Source organism: Chrysoperla carnea, chromosome 1 (genome assembly GCF_905475395.1).
Source record: "Chrysoperla carnea chromosome 1, inChrCarn1.1, whole genome shotgun sequence".
Taxonomy (NCBI): Eukaryota; Metazoa; Arthropoda; class Insecta; order Neuroptera; family Chrysopidae; genus Chrysoperla; species Chrysoperla carnea.
Genome location: NC_058337.1, coordinates 36621285 through 36639568, shown reverse-complemented (window position 1 = coordinate 36639568; position 18284 = coordinate 36621285). Strand labels below are relative to the sequence as shown.

Here is an 18284-nt window from a genome sequence, read left to right as displayed (position 1 = left end):
TTTTGTGACACCTTGTATTCATTATTAAATACGAACTACATCACTATTCAAAATATAATCAACACCAACCACTAGAGGGTAGAGTCGAATAAGTTGTCGAGATACTTCAGATTGTGTGATCCCTTATAATAAAATAACACACATGTAAAATAGACATTTATATAATACGAGCATGTATGTAGACGATTGACAAAGATATCATTTTATGAGTTTTGATGATGTTGCTTGTGGAAAAAGAAAATTAAATCATTATAAATTATCATGTCTGATGTTTCTTGTGGTTAACCTATATTAAGGTAATACAACTGACTGTTTTAACTTGTACATTGAGTGAATATGAATTGAGAAGTTCAGATAAAAAGACGAAATATAATCAAAATATAAATAATACATATACGCAAAACTGTTTTATTATAAGGTTTACGAAAAAAAGTTATCGCTATCCCTATATATTATGCATGTGAAAGTAAGGATGTTTGTTTGTTTGCTACGCTTTTACACAAAAACTAGCGAATGGTTTTTAATGAAACTGTACAGCAATATAGTTCATATATCAGAATAACACATGAGCTATAAATTAAAAAGATACAGATACTAAAAAAATTTAATCTGAAATTTCCTATTATAAATTTTGACAGAAATCTTGCTTCAAAATGATGATCAGAGATGGAGCAGAGTTATAATTATCATTTTAAACCATAAATTAAAGATTTCTGTAACAATTTAAAATAGTAAATGTCACAATTCATGAACGTTGATAAGTGAGACCAAAAGAGGTGAGGCTATAAAGCGGTGGTTTTTACTTTTAAGCCCAGTGAAGCGAAGCGGGTATCAAGCTAGTTCATTATAAAAGTCTCTCCTTTCGAAAATATGAACAATCAGCTATTCACTCTTGACATCGAATGTACTGAGTGACCACAAATTGAGAAAGTTCGATAGACCATTTTGAACAGATAATAAGGGAAACGGTTCAAGAAATCACTCTCGAGATTATTTAAAGAATTATAAAAAATCAATTATATGTATGGAACGCGAAGGTAGATACTTTGAGGAAAAAACGAACTGGAGATAACTGTTAACTGTTAATTACATTTTGCGTTCAAATTTCTTAGAATCTTTCTTATTTGAAATAAATACAACCCTGAATAAACTCTCCCTTTACCACTTTTCTGACCTAAAACAGTATGAACATAAATTAAAACGTACAAATATTAATAATATAATTAAATTTAATATATTATATTATAAACTAGATAAATAATGTGATAGACAATATTCCAGATAATTGTATTCAATGTAAAATACATTTTGTGTATAATAGTAATAATACTAAATATAGATGGAGAGCTATTTACAATAAATGTGCTTCAATAATAATGTTTATTATCGAAATTTTTTATTGAAGTTCAATTTCAATTAGATCTTATCATAAACGATTCTTGCAAATTTTACTCGAGTTTATAAGATTACATGTTGAAAGCAACAACAAACTTTAAAAGACACAAAATTTTGTTCTAATTTGGGCCGTCGGCACGGCTAAACAGTGACGATTACGAAAAAATGTTTCAAACAAAAGTTGTTTGCTTTATTTAAGGAACATTTTTTACATGCAAACTTTTCTTCTATCGCTAACGGTTTACAAGATGGGTCGCGTGGACCCAAAACTCAATTGACCTATGCAAATTTCAGCTTGATATCATCAGCTTTTTTCGTTTTTGCGTTATCGTGTTCACAGACGGACAGACAGACAACCGGAAATGGATTTTATGAACACCTCCTAATGGTGATTTTATGAACACCGAGACCAATTTTTTCTTCGTAGCATCAAAATTTTTAAGCGTTACATACTTGGGACTAAGTTTAGTATACCTGGTATAAAAATGATTTTAAACATCTGAACCAAGGAATGTCGAAAGTTTGCAAGCTATGTTTATCTGTCTGTGGCATAGTGGCTCAGTGAGTTCAAGCCTACAAATTATCTATTGTTGCGAATTTTAAAATCGCTACCTCAAAGGAAATGAATTGAAACAGTTTTGATGCGCTGGTATAGCGCATGGCATATGCATGAAGGGGATCCACTTAGCCTGTCGAAACAAAGCAGGAGATCAAATAGTCTTCGAAAATTGGTTAGAATAGCCCTAGGCCACTAAAACCAACTAAGCATCACACTTATTCGAGAGTATAAATTAATAATTTGATCTTAAAAATATATTTTGAGTCGAACACAAAGACTTCCCGAACTATGTAAATAATATAGCATGTACAACAAACAATATAGAAAACGAATAAACCCAATAAAATATTTTGTTGTTTTATATAAATGTTAAGCGTGAGTGTATAGTAACTATATGTTATTATGTACAAACATTTTGTATGTGTAAAATGTATCCAAAAGTAATATTTATTAATATTCCGGAAGTACGCCATAGGGAATATTGTTATTGTAATGTTATTATTAATATATGCACTACTATTTTATGCCTGCAATATTATTATTATCATTTTATGTTTACTATGTATTGGTTGCTACATTGTTATGTGAGAGCCCATTTGTATAGGGGGTTGTACAAGTTGCCACAAAGTAGTAATATCATATTTTAGTGTAAGAAAGAAGCATATCAGTTCAGATCGGGAGCACATAATGAAGCAAAATATATGCGATTTATTTTCGTCTGAATTTTGTGGTTTGATAATGTTGGATCGATAAATGGAAGTTATTGGCAGGAAATTTTCATATCTTGGAAGAGATGAAAAATTGGTTTTTCACAATTGTACTCTTTTCTCAAAATAAAAAGTTTCACAGTAGTACAGGCAAATAGAGTTTTTAAATCTAATTTTTTTGGGAACAGTCTGATTAAGATGTTATACGGCTCATTTTGTTCGTAATTTAATTTAGAAAAAACCATAATTTTAGAATTTGCCACACGACACCCTTTTCACTGTTTCAAGCTCCAAAAAACGGTTAACTTTTTATAAAACATAAAATAAAGAAAATAAACCTACGAAGAGGGTTTTCGGGTCGGTGAATCCAAAACCAAGCACAAAAAAATTTGAAAATTCAATATGGTGGCCGGGAAATTTTATTTAACCAAAAATACACATGTCGCTTCTGCAAAATAATAGTAAATACTAATTTACGAAATTTAGAGGATTTTCGAGGCCGCTGAATTCATAATTCGATGCAGAACTCTTTAAGTCCATTAGCAATACACAAACGAACATAATATTTTTAAATATATAAATTTAAATCTGTGCGATTTTTGTGACACAGAATGTACAGAAATATCATTTAAAAAATTTAAGAGATTTAAAATTCAAAAAAACGCGCCTAATTTTTTGTTGGGTAGCCATATAAAAAATCATTTTTCCAATTTTTATATAGGGTATATAAAAATTCTATTATTAAGCATAGCAGAAAATTATACCAGTAAATTAAGCTCATCAAGACAAATGGATAATCTCTTTACCAAATCTCGATCTGAGTCTAATTCGGAAAGTGACTATGGGAAAAATAGAAAGATTTGTGCATTCACAGACCAATCAAACTCATTAAACGTAGTAGTTGTCACTTTAGAATATAGAGGGGACTATCATAAAACAAAAGTTGATTGTAAATTGATTCAATTGGGTAGGGAAAATTAAAAAAAATATTTTGTTGTCTTTATTTATTAAGAAAATAAAAATGTAATACATATTTATGAAATTATTTCACCAGTACCGCTTAGATATGGGATGTATCAACATATGTATTACTATACATACGTGGGGGGGGGAGGTTAAAATGTGTATTAATATTAGTACATACACTGGAGATAAATATAACATACATTCTTAGGATAACACAATATATAGGTATTCGACAGTAATCTTACATAAAAAGCCTGCACTCCAAGTAAAAACTTGAAGAACTCAATTCAAATATTTTTTAAATAACCTCAAGGTTTTATATAGTTATTTTATAATAGCGGCTTTTATTTTATTTTAGCGGCAAAAAAAATGTTTTTTACTTTTAAGGGTGATCACACAGTAAAAAACGTAAGCCGTATACGTAAGAACTAAGACATACGCATGCGCAAGCTTCATAAAAACCCAGTTTTACTGCTCTCTAGTGATTTAACCAAAAATAAAGATTTACGAAGCAAACAGTGTAATGTGTTGCAATTTTTATTTATAATTCTGTTTCAAGAAAGTTTATTGATAATAAAAAACGATTTAACAAACACTACTATTGTTCAAGTAATGTAATTATATCAAAAAATATTTATTTATCTGAAATATTCATCATCTAACCTCTGATGTTATTGTTAAACTTAAGCCGTATGCCGGAAACTAACGCCTTACGTTTTTTGATTGTGTGAACACCTTAAGATCATCAAAAGCATATATCTTAAAAAGCACTGTTTTGGCCATGTGTCTTCTTTTGCTGCATCATACCGCGTACACTTTATCTACGTTCAAAATAAGATATATTCATTTTTGAGACACTGTATTGCTTTGTTTTATCGGATCTATAAGCGAATACAATATGGAATATACGAACGGGGTTACTGAATTAACTCCCATGTGAATATTATTAATAAGTTTAATAACACTTAGATTCAACTAGATAATTACATTAATTTACTCACATGGGATGATGTTTTTAATGGCATGCGAAGAAAGTTTTGTTTTGTTTAATATTTAGTATACGTAAGTGTGTAAATACGTGCTGGGATGTGTGAAAGTCTTTTGTTTTAACGTTGTTTTTTATTTAGTAATGATAATTTTTTTCTCTGCTAAAAATATGAGAGTAATATCGAAGTTTTTATTTAATGGCCGAAAAAATTTTTTTATGCTTAGGGTAGCGGGTTCGATACGCGCCGTTGCAACAAAATTAAATTAATTAATGGTTGTGATGGGCTGGTGTAGTGCATGGTATATGCATGAAGGAGGTGCACTCAGCCTCTGAAATTGAGGAGCTGATAAATGAAATTATCAACGGAAAGGTGGTAAAACACATGTATGGTATCACAATGGGCTCTATAGCCTAAGTGTGTCCTTCGTGGACAGCCAATATAACCTAACCGAACCTAACCTAACCTAACACGGTGATCTCAAAAATAATTAAAGCAATAGCTATATGATTGAGACTCAATTATTTTAACCATGAAGGGGAGAAGCCATGATTCATACTTTACGTTAATACCCCTTTCTTGCTTTACTTTTGATAACCTTGCTGATAGAAGGATTATTAAAATCGAACCGGTTTAGTATTTTCAAACATCTCCCATTGGTTTAAGTAATATTGATTTAGGTATCACTATTTATCATATGATCTGATTGTCAATGTGCTTTTGTTTTGGAATTAAGTAAAAATAACATTATTTTACGAAAAGAGTAAAAACTGATTGCTATGTATACTATTTATAAATCATAACATAAATGATATAATAACATAAATAAATTACTGGTGAGTAACTTGCTATAATATATTCCAGTTAAGTGACGTTTATTTGTCAGTAGAGAAAGTTTCAAATAAGCAAAGTGATATTTTGAATCAAACAATATAATAAATCACTGATACTTGATAATATATATGCACTATATTTTATACTTATATATTTTTTAATGGGTCACCAATTAACATCCATAAATTACGTACCAAATTTTAGGGAAGAGGGATTTTTTAATTGATTAAGCATTTGAGGGTTTTTAAATTTAATGTATATTGCGTAACAATAAATTAATTATATTTTCGGAGTTACATTTTTTAAATTTTTCTAATATTAATTTGACAATTAAATTTTATATTTGATCAACTTAGATTAAACTCAATTGGAAAAATATAACTTAATCTAAAAATTAAGCGTTAATTTTCCTACATTGCTTGGTTTATTTATAACCTGAATATATAAAGCAATTATTGCGGCTACGCGAGTCTGTGTTTTATTTATGATTTCTTGAAAATGTACTACGTTATTTATAGATGTTACCTAAGCGAAAAATAAGGGAAAAAATATAAATCAAATACTCTCAAAATCATAAAAAAAAATCAGTTAAAGCTATTGCTGGACGCTCAGAATAGCGAATACTTGTAAGAGAAATAAATATACATGGTTTTAAATGTTTTAATCACGTACATTCTTTGATATGGGTTCCTTGAGTGAACTGTTACGAGGAATCCTTGCAGAGACGTCTTCAGGTATAATGGATGGGAGAGATGATGATGGGGTACATTAGGGAAGGGGTGTCTTCCATGTTAAATTACAATATTGTGGCATGGAACAGACATGATGTACCATGGATTACACGTTTTTATGGATAGCTAAATGTTCAATTTCTCACAACAATGTATATATAGCTATATTTTTAAAAATGACCTTAAAAAACACATGCAAATTCTGATTCATGGTACTATATCCCGACTAGAAATTTTCACGTGCTCCCACTTGGGACCCAGCTTGGTTGCCCAATTGGGACCCCAAATTGGGCTGTAACGCAGAAACTTATTTGGGACCCGATGGGGCGATCCCCATTGGTTCCCGATTGGGCAGTCCCTATAGGTTCCCGATGTGCAAGCCCTATGGGTTCCCAATCGAATAATCCCGGTCTGTTCCCGCTTAATTTACCTTATTGTAAATCATTTGCCCCTTGTTAATTAATACAATCATGATGTAGCCCTGGAAATTACCAAGCAAATTTTTTTATTTATAAATTTATAAAAATACAATAGATCCAGTCAATAGAATGATCATTTTTTTAAACGAAGAAGACGACGGCCATCCCAATCTCGAGCACCTTGTATCACTGCTGTCATTGCCTTCAAAATTTCTTTATCGTCTAGTGGGTTTTCGGGACTGGAAGCTAGTTTTTTAATAAAGACATCTATAATAATTTTTAAAAAAAATTAATAATGAAAGAACTATTTTTTTAAATAATTACAATATAACTTGTGATCGAAATTTTTACCTTGTATACTTAAATAAAAACTAGTGCGTTTCACATCTTCTGATCCGTAAACGTCAAGTTCATATTTTACATAACCTCAATTTCCAAACTCCAATTGACATTTAAAATTACTCTTAAAATGTTCGTTACACATATGTCAAAATAATCAAATTCAATTAAATTCGTCAAAATTCAATTAAACGTAAATGCACTTAAAAAATTTTATGATATAGTATGATGCTGAATTTTTATAAATTAAAATACCAAAAAAAAAACTATAAAAAAATCACTTATTTTCGATTCAAACTCGACCGTGTGTCTCGATGTGTTTTTATTATGACAAATAAAAAACTTCTCGTAGCGCCATCTGGTGAAATGTTTTAAATAAATAAAACGCGGAAAATTCAAAAATGAACAACTGATACTTTTGATGCAAATAGAAGGAAAATAGGAATAACAGAATAATATTAAGAGAAAAAAATAGATTATGTAAAAAGTTTATAAAAAGTACAGAGTTAAAAGTGAAGTAAAGCGTTTTGAATTAAAACTTTTTTAGGGAAATTATTTTTTTTCTAAATTTATAACTATTTACTTACTATAAAAAAACAACTTAAACAAAAAAAATTAATTGAAAAATTATTATTGTTTTTAATAAAGTAGGAAATTTTTTAAATCAATTAACTGTACTAAGATTAAGAACATATATATTTGCTTTATTCAAAGCAATCAAATTTTTCAAAATCCGGTAAAAATAGAGTAAAGATTATTTAATTTTTACATCGGGCTATCCCAACGTGTTCCCAACCAGGTCCCACTAAAACAATTAAACCGTTGTGTTTATCATTTAATTTAATTTGGGCTTTCCCAATAAGTTACCAAATAGGCCCCAGTTGAGAAAAACTATTTAAAATCGCTTATTTTTACATTGGGCTATCCCAAAAGGTTCCCAATTGGATCCCAATTGGGATAGACCTATTTTAATTTAATTTGGGCTTTCCCAATAAGTAACCAAATAGGCCCCAGTTGGGAAAAACTATTATAAAATCGCCAATTTTTACATTGGGCTATCCCAAAAGGTTCCCAATTGGATCCCAATTGGGATAGACCTATTTTAATTTAATTTGGGCTTTCCCAATAAGTAACCAAATAGGCCCCAGTTGGGAAAAACTATTATAAAATCGCCAATTTTTACATTGGGCTATCCCAAAAGGTTCCCAATCGGATCCCAATTGGGATAGACCTATTGGGCCATGCCCCAACAAATCCCAAGCGGGCCCCAATATAAGTACTGGGACAATTTCTAGTCGGGATATACCCTCCCTATATGAAAAAAATACACCAAATAATAAAATTACCCCAAAGTAAAGCCATCATAGCCATGCCAGTAATAACATTAATAATACAAAGACAAAATAATATATATTATTGTAAAATTGATCAAGGCATGATACAAGTGGTTTCTGGTTTCTTTGAGGGTGCAATAGTGCATGCAAAAACGGCGAAGAATATTCGATACGAAGACAATTTGGCAAAAGAAATGTTACATCAACTTGCTTAAATCAGATTTTTTCAATTCTTTATCACGATTTTTATCGATTTCACCTCTCCGTGAAAAGGTTAAAATCTTTGAGTGCTATAGGGATATAAGTTACTTATCACTATCACCATCTTGTCTAACATTATAGTTTCCAAATATAAGCACTTAGCTGATATATTTTGATGATGATATATAGGGTGCATTCGATGAATTATAGGGCAATGTGCCCGTCTAGATATTCATGGAGAAATGTGAATAAAATATATTATGTGTGTACTCCAGATTTCTAATGACTTTGCTGACCTATAGCTCGGAATTTTGTGATTTTTATTAGGTAACATTCTGTCTTCTACAAAGTTTTCAGATCTTGAAGAAGATAATTTTTTTTTTCATAGAGTTTCAAATTCCATAAATAGCTACCTTTATGTTATTTTGAACTTTGTTTAACTTAATTTATGATATAAACACTATTTAATTACTTTATCATGTATAAAGTAGGTTAAGTATATATTGTAACATAGGTTAAGTATAGTAATCATCAAAAAAATAGTTATCGGATTTTCCTCAATATTCTTTATTTTATGAATAAGTAGACAAAGACACAAAGAGAAAAACCGTTTTTAACGGTGATAGCTCAATAAAAATATTCATCTGAATTTCTCTAGCCTATCATAAGCTGTGTGTTGAAACTTATCTAATAAAATTAAGCCGAAATAATTTTCACCATGTGATGACTAAGAATTTAAATCATAGATAGAACATTTCTTATTTCTTATGGTGTTTAAATGAATACCTACGAGGTACATAAAATACACAGAAATTAAATTTATTTTAATAAATTTATAATAATTATTGTCATTTACTGTTTCATTGGGTAGCTCTATATTATTTTTTATGTAGAGACAACAAGAACAGCATTCCATATTTAGCTATTTTTCTCTACCAATTTTCAAAAAATCTCTGTATTCAACATTTAGATTTAAATATTATTTGTTTTATTATAAAAGATTAAATAACTTAATGAAACGGAATACTGAAATTCATGTTGTTTAAGGTAGTACCAGCATGAAATCACTTTTCGACAGATTTGGCCGAATTTTTTTTCTCGGGTTTATAATAGCTTTATTTATGAATTCCTAAAATTTCATAATTTTTGACCGTTTAGATCGCGAGATATTTAAAGACAAAGTTCGCGATTTTGAGGGTCATGTCCCATTTAAAGCATGTAAAATGTCCGGTCTCTCCAACTATTTTTTATGATATTATTATATATTGAAGAAAAAGTAAAAAAAAATGTTTATACAATACAATTCTAAAAAAAAAATTTAGAAATTAATTTTCACTTTCGAGATATTAATTTTGACGTAAATTGATCAAAATTGGGACGTTGGCATAATTATTTCCCATTTTAAACGGTCAAAATTTCTGAAACTTTGGGAATTAATAGTAAGCATTATTAAATTCTTAAATTTAATTTTTCGTTAAATTCTGTCGAAAAAAAAATTGTACCATTGCTTTAACATAGAAACTGCAAATACCATGCTGGAACATCGTTAAATGCAACATACTACATAAATACATTTTGCTTTTACTATATCTAGTAAAATACTAAACAAAATACAAATATTTATTATTATTGCTAGTATTAAGTGCAACATTTACTACCATACCATAAATAATATCTCTATAAAATTCTAGAAATATAATATTATAAGAATATAATAATGATTATAATTATTTTTATTATCATGGTTCAATTGTTTTAATAGGGGGAGAGAAACACAAAACACACACAAAAAAAAAACAAAAGAAGAAAGTATACAACACAAATTTATCACAAAAAGTACATAAAACAGATGACTCATCATCAAATGATAATAAATGGGTACTATAGAGAATGTTTTTTTTTTTTTTATATTATAATATTAACATGCATCATTGTCAAAAATTCATATTACATATTATTTTTATTCTATGGAAGGAAAACAAATTACGGGAAGGTAGTCAAGGTCGACCATACTTTTCATTTAAAATCGAAAAAAATATGAAATATCAGAGCACATTGATACGTACAGATTGGTTAATGATAAAGTAATAAATAAGTATTCAAAGGAACATTTTGTGTAGCTTGTCTCTTCTTTTCATAAAGGTATACTAAAATTCATCATCAAAGCTGAAAATAAGATAATATAGAAATAATGTCAACCCTAAATCTACCCTGCTTGTGCATCCCTTATATGGATGAAGACACTTGCTTTTTTCTTTTCTATGTCATTGCTAATATGGTTACTTTCTATTAAAAAGTTTTATTTTTAAATCGGTTTTCATTCGTTCTAAGTGAAAATTATCAAATACTTTCAAAATATGTTGTTTTTTGAGATTTCTCCATAAGAGCAATGTATTTTATATCAGTTTTCAATGATATTTTTCTTAAAAATTTGCATGGATACCTAAGCTGAAATTTTAACCACATATTTCTTTGAGTAAAAGTCTACCTATAAAAATTTTGAGCCTTTAAATCAATTATTGTTGCCATGCTCATACATTCTTAAGTCTGTCACTAAAACAAATGAATATATACGTTAAAATTAAGATTTAAATTATTTTTGAAATTACGAAACAATCTCTTTGAAAAAGTTAATGAAATTTTTCTAACAAGTTAAATTCGTTTCTAACATATTTTTATTAAAATTATCTTTAAAATTTCAAAGTATGTATTAATTATATATTGGTGAATTATAGTTTACCATCAAACGTAGCCAATGCGTTGATACCTTACATGAGATAAAAATAAAGTTTCCAAGAGTGTAGAAATAATGCTAAAATTATCCAAACTATCCATTTCCTTGAAGTGAGAGTAAAGAAAAAAAAGCATTGAATGAAAATAAGTGAACATTTTTTGCTTTTATTATTTGGGATCACAATACAAGAAAAATAAATAACTCGCCGACAATCCTGAATTTTGAACGAAATTATTTCCAAATAGCGTCGTTAAATAGTTAATGGTAGTTTTCAACGACCTTTTTCATGGCTCTGACCGTCCTTTCCTGTCAAAATGGAAGCCACAAAATCGTTTCATTTTTCCTCAGCTAATAGAAAAGTAAAAAAATTGCTGTGATAGGTCGATTCACAATTTTTCAACGCAGACAACTTTCTCTTGTATAACAAAAGTGTCGATATAATATGTGATTTGAATATTACTGTATGAGTGTGAATTATGTCAAAATGTCATCGAATATACTAACATACCATAAAGGAGCTCCATCAATTTAAAAAAAATAAATGTTTTATTTCAAATTTTGATTAAATGCTTTTTTGAATCTGTTTTATTTGAAATAATTAGTTTGTTAAATTGCGTTACTTTTCCCAAAGAACCCTGAGTATAATATTTTGGGCGGTTGAATATTATAAAGGGTAAGTGCTATAATCAAATAGTAAAATCTTGGAAAAAAAAGTTACAAGATATTTGGTTTCTTTAATTGTTACCATTTAAAATGGCATCCATCCTCGTATGGCGAGGCAAAAGAAAATACATCTTGTCATTTATAAAATCAATTATTTAAAAGTTAGAGTAACTTTACAATAATGTTGTCCAACTCCTACATTTCAATATTTTCAATAATAATTATCATTTTAATTTTCATTTTATATCTAACTAACTCCATCCCTTTTTCCCAATTTTTATCCTCCCTTTTGTTCTCAATTTTATGGATTTTAATTTTTGATGCGGAGCCGTAATTTTTAAAAAAATAAAATAGAAAAATTAGTTGTTACTTGCTGACAAAGTAACATTCTATTGGAAAAAGAAATTTTAAAATCGGTTAATAAGTGGGATTCAAAAAGGACGAATTTTTATACAAACTTTCATTCCCTGTTTCACCCCCTTAGGAGTACAATTTCGAATAATCTTTTTGTATCGGATGCCTACGTCATACAAAGAAAACATTCAGTTCCAAATGTCAGTTGGCGGTTTAGCCTGTGCGTTGATCCGCCAGTCAGTCAGTCAATCATTCAGGACATTTTATATGTATAGATTTATTATATTCCCGGCTAATGAATTAATATTTTTAGCTTTTTTATAAATATTTCTTTTCAAAAGTACGAAAAACCTCATTCCCTTACGAAGTAGCCTAAATAGAATAAAACAAATAATTAAAAAAAAATAAAAACCCGACTGCATAAAATTAAACCTTAAAAAGGAAGAAACAAGTCCAGTATAGATATCGGTCGTCCTCTATATTGTTTGAATCTTTCGGCATGGTAAAAATGATTTTAATGGTTAGAGGCGAAATTTGAGCCATACAAATTAATAGCTATTTTTACGTGGCTATATTATACGGCCTTGTGACATAGTAGGACCCTCTAAAAGATTATCACACGGTTATTTACACATACTGTCAAAAACTCTTAACGTTTTTATTAGTAATCAACATAAAACACAGGTTCGATATAAATTTATCTCTTTTATAGAAAAAATTTTTACCGACTAACCCTGAATTACTAAACTGTTTGACGTTAATCTACTTTTAAACATTATGTATACTACAGTCATATAAAGACGATTATTCCCTGAACCTTTCACCTTCTGCAAACTAGGTAAACTTTTAGTGGCTTGTTGCGTTTGATGAACATAATACTTTAAATAAAAGTTTCCAACTCTAACTGAGCTTTTTCTGACCAGAAAGGCTGACTGCAAATATCTCCAAAACAATTTAAAAAAAAAAGTTTTATTACCAGTTAAAAAAATAAGAAAATTTTCATAAAAACTTTAACTTAATTATTTCTAATTAAATTTAGTTCTAAGTTTGTAACGCTTAAAAATATTGATGATACGAACAAAATTTAAAAAAACCAACACAATTATGGCGGCCCTTCAGGCGCCATTTATTTGATTTTCGAAAGTATTTTCTAAAATTTTTTTTTCGTTTTTCGAGGATGTTTCACAAGACTACTACTTCAAGCTAACTGAAAATTTTCAACTCTTTATCTCTAATAAGTTTGGAACAAATTGGTCACCAAATTTTGTCCTAATTTGGACCCTTACGGATAAACAGCGACCTTTACGAAAAAATGTTTCAAACAAAAGTTGTTATTTTTGTATAAGGAACATTTTTAAACATTTGTTCTATCTCTAGCGGTTTACAAGTTGGGTCCTACGGATCCAAGACCCAATTGACCTATGTTGCTCATTTACGCACTTAGCCTCACTTTTATCATCCTGAGCTCGCTATAAAAATTTCAGCTTGACATCTCATTTCGTTTTTGAGTTACATCAGACAGACGGGCAGGCGAACGGACAAACGGAAATGGAATTAAGTGATTTTATAAACTTACTTGTACCAAAATTTTTCCGTAGCCTGAACATTTTTAAGCGTTACAAACTTGGGTCTAAACCTTAAATACCTTCATATATATTACATATAACAGGGTATAAAAAAAAATAAAAGGTCTGACATTCAACACTACCTATACAGAGTCTATACAGAGTATAGGTTAACAACTAAGGTAAACTTTTATCAAACGCTACAAGTCACTAAAAGTTTACCTAAGTTTAGTTTCATTGTTTAAAATCTTTATGGGCAAAAAAATATTCAAAAGTTTTTTGTTGGTCTAGCGTTAGAGATGCATGTACGTAAAATTGTTTTTATTTGGATCTACTTATCACACTGTTGTTTGAAAAAAGTGAGAGGCTAAAAACCTAAGTTGCTTGTACTAATAATAAGATTAAAATATCATAATATAAATACCATCATTAAAAGGTTGATTTGATGTTGGTCGCAAGCATCATGATAAAGCAAAATGTGGGTATAAAAAAACACAGCAGATGTTTTTTTAATAATAAAAAAAATTTTATTTTGCCATACAAATTTTTATATAATTATATAATATTTGCATATTTTTTGAATGTGTATTTCTAACTTCATTACCCATCATTAAAACCACAAAACCATTCTCTCTCTAATTTATAATCTTCTTTTTTTTTTTTTTTAATTTGTAGGTTATGTTATTTTAATTCCGATTGCATAACTTAACTTCTGGATACAAAATATTTTTGAACGAAAAAAATAATAAAAGTTTTTTTACATAATAAATATTTGCAGCCATATACTGAAAATTTTACGTTTTTTTTTTTTTTTTGTTGTGGTTCGTCGAATTATTCTTTTTCATCCATTTACGGATATATATTTTTTTGTTACCACATCGAATTTATGTAGAAAAAAAAACAATGCACATAGTTTACCTTTGTATACTCTTGATCAAAACATCTGAGCGTATTTATCTGAAAAAAATAAAAACTCAGATAAAGTATATTATTAATAAACCACGTCCTTAATACTGACTAAAAAGCATAAAATTACAAATAATTATAAGGTAAGGGAAGGTTAAATTTGATGTTCAAAAGCGCAGAGTACTTGAATCTGTTACTTGAGAATGTGGTAGTGGTAGAATTCTCGCCGGCTACGCGGCCAGCTTGGGTTCATTTCCCGGACGATGCATAAAAAATGTAAGAGCTTTTTCTAACATATAAATGAAGTCCACTTTCTGAGGGTAATTGGATATTAGCGTAACCAAAGTTATATTTGCTAGATGGTAACTTTATATATTGTATTAGATCAAAAAGATATAAGAATCACCAGGTCGTTACAAACTACTTCTGAGAAGGCACTTTTATCAATTAATGTTACTTAACAATCTAAAATATTTCATGTATGAAATATAAGGAAGTTCTAAGGAAGGAAGATCCTTGTAATCGGTCCTAAAATCTAAATCGAAATTTTTGTTATATCTTTATGTTTCAATGCGTTAACTCCACTTTTAGATTGATGCCTGTGTGTGCGCAAGTGTGTGGGTTCGTGTGTGTTCAGGGGTATTTTCTCCGAGACGATTTCTCTTGAATTATAAAGGTAATAGTGATCTTGGATGTGCTCTAATCATTGCATAATAACATGAATATGTACTTGAAATTGGGACGTTGTGGAAGAAAGAAATCTTAAAATTTTGTTGTTCGTACTTTTTTTTAAATTCGTAGCGCAAAATATACGTTAGCTAAGCGAATTCTGTCAGAGATTGAAAAAATAATACATTTTTCTTAAAATCGAATATTGTATTTTTAGTTTTCCAAGAATTATAATTTCGAAAACCCAGCATGTAGAGAAAAAATCACGCAAGTACTTTTTTGCTTAAAACTGATTGTCAAATACAAAAATATTTTTTATTTTGAAAAAATTCAAAATTTTTTATTTTGCGCATCCTCCCATCCCTTGTTTAACTGTTGGTTTTTCTCATGAACGACCTTGACCGTTCAAATACTAAAACCCTTCTTGATACCAAATTTTATTCAAATCGGATTTAAATTGCGACCGCTAGAGACTGCGGACTTAGATCTCAATATCACTTGCATGGAAGGCGCAAGACGTGTGTTTAACCTCTAAAATACACATCTTTGACACCATGCAATAATTTATATTGTTTTAGGCAGTTATTACACTTTCAACTTAATTTTTCATTGTCGTATTATTTTATTGTCATCCGATTTACAAATTTTGCCATTTTCTTGAATTTTTTAGCTTTCCATCACATCAGATTTCTGTCACTGCTTATTTGGTAAATACTTAAGTTCATAAATGGTCATGTTAAATAGTCAAACATATAAGGAATTAATAAAATTAATTATATTTAAAAAAAAAAAAAAAAAAAAAAAAAAAAAGTTTGTTTTCAAGTTTTCATATCTGACTTATTGCATTTGGTTTGAGCACTCTGCTGATATAATAGCCAGAGAGAGACTCGTGGTTCGAATTGGAGAGTCTTACGTATAGATTAAAAAAAAACTTGTATATTAAAATATTATTGATTTTTGAGTTAAATAAAGGAAAAAATAAATTCTAAAAAAAACAGAAATAGCCTTAAATTTACTGGTGAATAATTTCCGATTATTTCAATTTTTTTTTAAATATCGCTTTTACGAATTTCGTTGTTTCTACTCAGAGTTTTGAAAAATTAAATTATTATATGCAACAAAAGTCCATATCTGTATAAAACCTATGGTAAAAAATCATTACTATTAGTCTAGTCGACAAGTTTTTGACGATATAGAAATAATTGTTCTAAAAAAACGTGTGATTGTTAAATTCGAAATGATGTCTAGAAAAATATGATTAAAGCATTTTTCATCGCATAAAAAAGTTATAAAAATTTACTATGAAATTTACAATAAAGAAATTCATATTCCTGAAAGTCCACCTTTATTATTTATATTTTTAATTTAACGCTGAAAATAGGTCTTTTTACTTTTTTAACTTCCCAGAGGATGTAATAAATGATGTTAATGTAATGGGGCCGATTTTGAAAATCTCCAATACATATTTCCGCAGTGTCAAGGCCGAATATCCGAATCAAACCTTTTCAATGTGATGTCTGTATGTGTGTGTTTGGATTCTTTCGCATCGATTATCTCGCGAACCAGTTATGACATTAACACGTGGGTGGGCTTATTCGACGCGTAATCGCGTATTCATATTCAAAAACTTTTTGCAAAGAGTTTTCAGCAGAATCAGTTGAGCCGTTTTTTATTGGTAATAAAAGAACTGGAAAAAAATGAATAAACAAAATCTGGAAAGTGGATAAAACACATGATCATTTATCTATGGAGATAATGATCGTTCCAGCATAAGCTGCAGTACATGTTCGAAGAATAATCTATGAAGGCTAACAAGACCGTTTTTAATGTTTTATCCCTTCTGGTTAGTCGTGTAGACTAAAGGCGTCGCACTCACATGACTTTAGTACCACATCGACTATGTACTGCCAATGTATTTAGATTATTGTAATATCGTCAAAACTAGTATCTCACACTAAATAATTTTTTTAAGGCATTAAATATTAATTTCATAATTTGAATAAATTATGAAGTATTCTGGACACTCTGAAGAATTGATTATCGTTGGAAATTTGTCATAAAGTTAAGTTAGAAAATTGCTTGTAAACTAAAAAAAAAATGTTTAAATAATAGGCGTAAAATTTTTTGGCTTAGCGGAGCCCTTTTTATATATACACACACTTAAGAAGATAACGTTAAAAGATTTTAACGCCAAAATATTAATACTTTGTAATAATTTTTTTAAATAATTTTTTTTAATTCATGACTTTTCAGTTTTTTGCCTTTTTTGTTAACTTTAAAAAATTATTATAATAAAAGTATTAATTTTTTTTAAACACTTTTGACGTGATCTTCTTAAATACATATAAGAAGGGCTGAATAAACAATTTTTAACTTGTTGAAAAATTAACTCTAAGATAAATTTCTAATGATAATAAATTCTTTATTGTGTTCGGAATTCACCATAAATTTTTCAAATTAATATTTAATACCTTACAAATTAATTTAGTGGGAGATACTCGTTTTGAAAATATAACAATCATCTATAAATGACACAAAACACCTATTTTCAGCGTTAAATTAAAATTATAAATAACAGAGGTAGACTTCCGGGAGAGGAAGTTTTGTTTTCAAAGAATTTCTCCTTTAAAAATTTTTTTTTTTTTTTATTATCTATCAAACTTGTTTTTATTACCATTATTTCTATATTTCACTAATTTGAACTTATCTACTCGACTATATAGTGGTTTGCTTCATGGTACTGGTACTAGAACCAATGGGTAGTCTTTATGGTATATTTCATGTATATTTATTTTCATTCTATAAACTGGATTATATTCGATTTTGTAAAAATGTTACATTGTGATTTGTTGGTTTTTCTTTTCTAGTTATCAATATACTCATGTTTTGAAAAGTAATTTTTTTCCATCGCTATATAATACC

The 18284-nt window shown here is 28.8% G+C and overlaps 1 protein-coding gene across 1 annotated transcript in view; it reads left to right on the top strand.

The window, feature by feature from the left end:
• Positions 1-18284, top strand: part of LOC123303108 — a 386779-nt gene that overhangs the window by 160580 nt on the left and 207915 nt on the right. The window lies entirely within an intron of this gene.